A 6,266-nucleotide genomic window follows, 5' to 3' on the forward strand; every position below is an offset into this window, starting at 1 on the left:
CAATCAGAGCACGTGACTCACACGTCACTGCTGAGGCTCCGGAGCTCCATCAGGGATCTTGGCCACTCCCCTTGGGACGGCTCCACTACCAGGCAGGAGGGATACGTCACACTCCTGTCTGCTGTTAACCCTTAGTGCTGAAGTTGTTGCAGCTTTGATTGCATTCACTTCCTGCCTCTAGAGTACAGAGGCAAATGACAGGGACATATTAATAGTCTGCTGCTTACTTACATCAGTCATCATCCAAGACACACATGCAATCCATTCCAGAAGGTGAATTAGTAAGAGCTAGGGGAAACTGCACTGAGGTAGCCACTTAGCAGGCTGAGTCAGCCACAAGCTGTGGATACTTGAAATGGATAGTAGCCACAAAAATGTCAGGCTGAGGAGCATGAACGTAACACCCCCTTCGTGGAAAAGAGGAACTTCCTTTAGCATTGTTAGCAGTGTCGGACTGGGATGTCTAGGGCCCACCAGTGGAATTGTGTCTAGGGGCCCACCATCTAGACCCCTGCTGACCAGCGGTACCGAGACAGGGCAGCTAAAGGTAATAACAGGTCGGGAGCCATGCTGCTCACCCATTATACCATGTGGAACAACGCACTACCTAAACCTACTGCAACACCCTGGATGGCAAGTGAACAGCGTAACTCCTAGAACGGTTACCATTACCTGCTCTGTCCTGGAAAGCTGATCTGCAGAGGAGCAACCGATGTGGCAGGCATGAAGTGTAAAATAAATAAATAAAAAGCATACTCATCTGTCCCCGACACACTGTTGTCCACTGCTAATGTCCATTCAGTCTTGTGCCAGCGCCTTCTTGCTGGGAGTCCTGCACCTCATGTAACTGTAAAGACCAATTAGGTACAGGATTTCCAGAAATGAGGCGTCGCCATGAGACTGAACATTAAAATGTGCGATGCATTTTAAAGGGGTTGTCCAAATCAATGTCAATCTTTTTTACATCCTTTGCTCAGTATAGGCCATAAATGCCTGATCAGTAGGGGGCTGACACATGGTCCCATCAGCTGTACGGAGCCACTTGGGACCCCTGTTCTTTACACAATGCAGGCCTAGAAGCAGAAAACTCCATCCGCTGTTTAGTCACCCAGCGCCTTCACTGCAGCTCAGCTCCCACTGACTTTAATAAATGCTGAGATGCAGAGAAGGTGTAATAAATGCTGAGATGCAGAGAAGGTGGCGGCTGATATACAGTGGACTGAGCTTTCTGCTTCTGGCCCCGTTTTGTGTATAGGACTGGTGCCAGAAGTGGCTCTGTACAGCTTATCAGTCCAAGGGCTGGGTATCGGTCCTGTACAGATCAGGTATCTCTGGCCTATCCTGAGGATAAACCATAACAAACTATGCCTAGACGACCCCTTTAATATACACCTGCTAATGTGCGACACTTTAAAGAGGTTGTCCAGTATAATCTTTTTCTTTTTTTTTTTACAATTATCCTAAGGGAGGCGAACCCATCCCACCCCCTCAAAAAACATACTAAACATACTCGCATAGCTCCAATGTCCTCCCAGCACGGTCCGGTCCTTCAGCTCTGCTGTCTTCTTGAAATCCTCACAAAGGCTTTGATGTCCCAGGTCCCTTCGGCTGCTGATTAGCCTTAGTTGTCACATGCAGAGGGAACTTCAGCTGGAAGAAAGGAGAGTTGGATGACCGAACCGCGCTGAGAAACACTGGGGACAGGAGAGAAAGTTTAGGGAGTTTTTTTTCACCTGTAATTAAAAAAAAAAAAAATGTTATCCTGCACAACCCCTTTAATGTGCCCCAGGCTATTGGCTTCCATCACTGCAGGACATTAAACTGGGGGCAACTAGAGGTGGACAGGTCCCCCTCCAGCTACTTCCACGGTTTAATGTCCTCCTCCATCCGCCCCCCTCCATCTCTTTCTCCAGTTTCATATACCCCTCCATCTCTGCCCCCTTTCATCTGCCAACCTCCATCTCTTCCCCCAGTTTCATGTACCCATCCATCTTTGCCCCCAGTTTCATACCCCCACACCTTCAGTATTATATGCTTCATAGTGCCCCCCCCATGCAGTATTAAATGCTACATTTTGGGCCCCCACACACAGTATTGTTTGCCCCACAGTAGGGGCCCCCCACACAGTATTATATGCATCACAGTAGGGGCCCCCACACACAGTATTGTTTGCCCCACAGTAGGCCCCCCACACCCCGAGTATTAAACTTACCTTAAGTCTCACGTCCCATGAAGAGCAGCCGTGCGTCCTCCTCCATCTCCCGGCTGCAAGTGCTGATGATGTCAGTCATCAGCATCTGCGTCGGGCGTCGGGGCAGAGGTCACTCTGCAGTCAGTGTAGGCTGTGGTCCGCGCGACCACGGCCCGACTGACAGCTTTCAGCGGTAAGTACATTTGTACATACCGCTGAAAGCAGCTATCGCTCACTAACAAGGAATCCTGTACTGGATTCCCGGTTAGTGAGCGATGTGTGGCGCGGGAGGTAAGCAGATGCATTGGTCAGGGCCCCTGACCAATGTATCTGAGAAAATGCACACCGGGAGTCGGGGCCCACCGGGGGATTCCCCGGTACACCGGCGGGCCAGTCCGACCCTGATTGTTAGCAGTGGCGTAACTAGGAATGGCGGGGCCCGTGGCGAACTTTTGACATAGGCCCCCCCGACCGACGCCGAAGACCTCAACCGACCCCCTCCTACGCATTCCTGCGCGCTCTATTATGCCCCATAGTGGCCCCGTCACACAGTATTATCCCCCATAGTGGCCCCTGCACACAGTATTATCCCCCATAGTGGCCCCTGTACACAGTATTATGTCCCTTAGTGGCCCCTGCACACAGTACTATGTCCCTTAGTGGCCCCTGCACACAGTATTATGTCCCTTAGTGGCCCCTGCACACAGTATTATGCCCCATAGTGGCCCCTGCACACAGTATTATCCCCGATAGTGGCTCCTGCACACAGTATTATGTCCCATTGTGTACACCCATAAACAATTATTATACTCTGGGGTCTTTTCAGACCCCAGAGTATAATAATTGGAGACCCGGGGGAATAAAAACATAAAAAACTACTGTTTCTTACCTGTACCCGGCTCCTACGCTGTCGGCCTCCGCTGCCGTCCTTCTTCAATGACGTCGGACGTCACATGACCCAGGACGCAGGCCGAGTTCATGTGACGTCAGAGACGTCAGACAACTAGGATGAAGGCCTGGCCAGGATCGTGGAGAGGTAAGTAACAGTGTTTTTTATGTTTCTTACCTCTCCCAGTCCGCCAATCATTATACTCGGGGATCCGAAAAGACCCCCGAGTATAATGATAGCAGCGGTAACAGCTGTCACTGGGCCCCTAATGTCCCAGGCCCTGTGACAGCTGCCTCTGCTACTATGGCGATAGTTATGCCACTGATTGTTAGATTCTCTGACATCCAGGCATTGATCTATAGGGAGTTATCTTCCAAAAGATGGCACTAGAGCAAGTTCCTCTGTACCAACTGGAAGGCCTTTTTGTGCATATTTCTTATCTACATGTTTTGTAGAGACACCATGCAGAAAACACACCTCATTATAGTCTATGGGGTCTTTATGCTTTCATAGGCTCACCTCTTGTCAATGCATTCAGTATTCCGTTCAGGGGAATACTGTGTAAGCGCCAGAAGAAAATGGCTGCAAGCACGCGCAGTCGGCTCTGGCGGATGGCAGAGCCGTCTGTGTATGCACGCCATTTAAAGCCAGAAGAAGCCATTGGAAAAAGACATTGCGGGAAGTTGTGCCAGAAGAAGAAAGAGTCTGGCCAGGGATGCTCAAACTCATTTACATACCGAAGAAAACTGAGATATCTATGGAACGGCGGCACGGAGAAGACTTCTAAAGGTAGAAGAAGAATAGCATTTCTTAAGGCTATTCCTATGTGTTAGGGAGAAAAAACATTTTAATGATTGAATCCCTTTAATCCCATAGAAAACTTATGGAGCGAGCTGAAGCTCCGAGTTGCCAAGCGACAGTCTCAAAATTTTATTGATTTAGAAATGATCTACAAAGAGGAGTGGACTACAATTTCTCCTGACATGTGCGCAAACCTCATCATCAACTGCAAACAGCGTCTGACTGCTGTGCGCGCCAACAAGGGTTTTGCCACCAAGTATGAAGTCTTGTTTGGCAGAGGGATCAAATACTTATTTCTCTATCCAAAATGCAATATCACTCACTGTTAAATTTAACCTACCCTTAAAATTATAGACTGTTCGTGTCTTTGCAGTGGGCAAACTTACAAAATTAGCAAGGGATCAAATACTTATTTCCTTCACTATATCAGCATCCTCCTGCCACTGTATGTAAATACTACAGCAGTCCTAAAATTTGTATATGGCTTAGGCTAAGACCCCACGGGCTGAAAATGCCGCGCTAAAGCGCTGCAGAACAACCGCGGCGGTGACGCATCGCAGTTTTTCCCGCAGCGCTTTGAACTGAAAGTTCACAGAGTTTTTATCCGCGGAATTTCTGTTACCATTATATCTACAGGAAAGCCACCGGCGTTTCCATAGATATAATTAACATACTGTGATTTCCAAAACCACGCCGGTTTTGGAAATCGCAGCGTGTTCGCACTGCGGATTTTAACACAAAGTGGGCATGGTATTTGCATGATTCCCATCCACTTTGCTGTTACTTTATAACGCCGCAATTTTTCCTGCGTCATTTCCGCCACAGACGAATCGCAGCATTTCCAGCTGGCCTTAGGCTAGACTTCCAAATTGCCTTTTCCCACAAAAATGTATGTAAAAAGCATGTGTAGCATAGGGAAAGAGAATTTACAAACATTACAATGCTCTGAAAAAAGACATGTAAATAATGTGCATAATCCAGAGAGCCTATTCCATACATTTCAATACCCCTGCTCTCCACCACAAAATTCACCAGAGACCAGAGCTTGAGGTGGAAGTGCCTAAACGCAGCGGCATGGGGAACCAAGAGTGATGGAGGTGCTCTCCTGCACAGGTCAAGGAGAGCTACCATCTCTGTAGGAGATGAGTGGGGGTCGCTTAGTATGATTTATACTTGATGAACTTGTCTTCTATGTGGAGAGGGGTTGGTATTTCAGGACATCAGCAAATCAGTAAGCTGACTTCTTAGGCTACGTTCAAACTATATATTTTGCAAAATCCACCTCAAAAAGCCTCCCAAATTCAATTCATTGGAGGTTAAGCAGATTCCTATCATTAATCTAAGGCTCCATATGACTAAAAAACAGCATTTTATGTTGCAGGTTTTGCTGCAGTTTTTTTGAAGCAAAGCCAGGAGTTGTTACAATAGGAATAGGAAATTAATAGAGATGAGCGAACAGTGTTCTATCGAACACATGTTCGATCGGATATCAGGGTGTTCGCCATGTTCGAATCGAATCGAACACCACGTGGTAAAGTGCGCCAAAATTCGATTCCCCTCCCACCTTCCCTGGCGCCTTTTTTGCACCAATAACAGCGCAGGGGAGGTGGGACAGGAACTACGACACCGGGGGCATTGAAAAAAATTGGAAAAAGTCATTGGCTGCCGAAATCAGGTGACCTCCATTTTAGACGAATAGTGGATTTCAAATCCGGGTCATATGAGAATGTGAACTTTGTGACTATGAGACAGGGATAGCTGTACAGGCAGGGATAGCTAGGGATAACCTTTATTTAGGGGGGAATGTTATTAAAAATAACTTTTTGGGGCTCTATCGGGTGTGTAATTGTGATTTTTGTGAGATAAATTTTTTCCCATAGGGATGCATTGGCCAGCGCTGATTGGCCGAATTCCGTACTCTGGCCAATCAGTGCTGGCCAATGCATTCTATTAGCTTGATGAAGCAGAGTGTGCACAAGGGTTCAAGCGCACCCTCGGCTCTGATGTAGCAGAGCCGAGGCTGCACAAGGGTTCAAGCGCACCCTCGGCTCTGATGTAGGAGAGCCGAGGGTGCACTTGAACCCTTGTGCACCCTCAGCTCTGCTACATCAGAGCCGAGGGTGCGCTTGAACCCTTGTGCACACTCTGCTTCATCAAGCTAATAGAATGCATTGGCCAGCGCTGATTGGCCAATGTATTCTATTAGCCTGATGAAGTAGAGCTGAATGTGTGTGCTAAGCACACACATTCAGCTCTACTTCATCGGGCTAATAGAATGCATTGGCCAGCGCTGATTGGCCAGAGTACGGAACTCGACCAATCAGCGCTGGCTCTGCTGGAGGAGGCGGAGTCTAAGATCGCTCCACACCAGTCTCCATTCAGGTC

The sequence above is a fragment of the Leptodactylus fuscus genome, chromosome 5 (genome assembly GCF_031893055.1).
Source record: "Leptodactylus fuscus isolate aLepFus1 chromosome 5, aLepFus1.hap2, whole genome shotgun sequence".
Lineage (NCBI taxonomy): Eukaryota > Metazoa > Chordata > Amphibia > Anura > Leptodactylidae > Leptodactylus > Leptodactylus fuscus.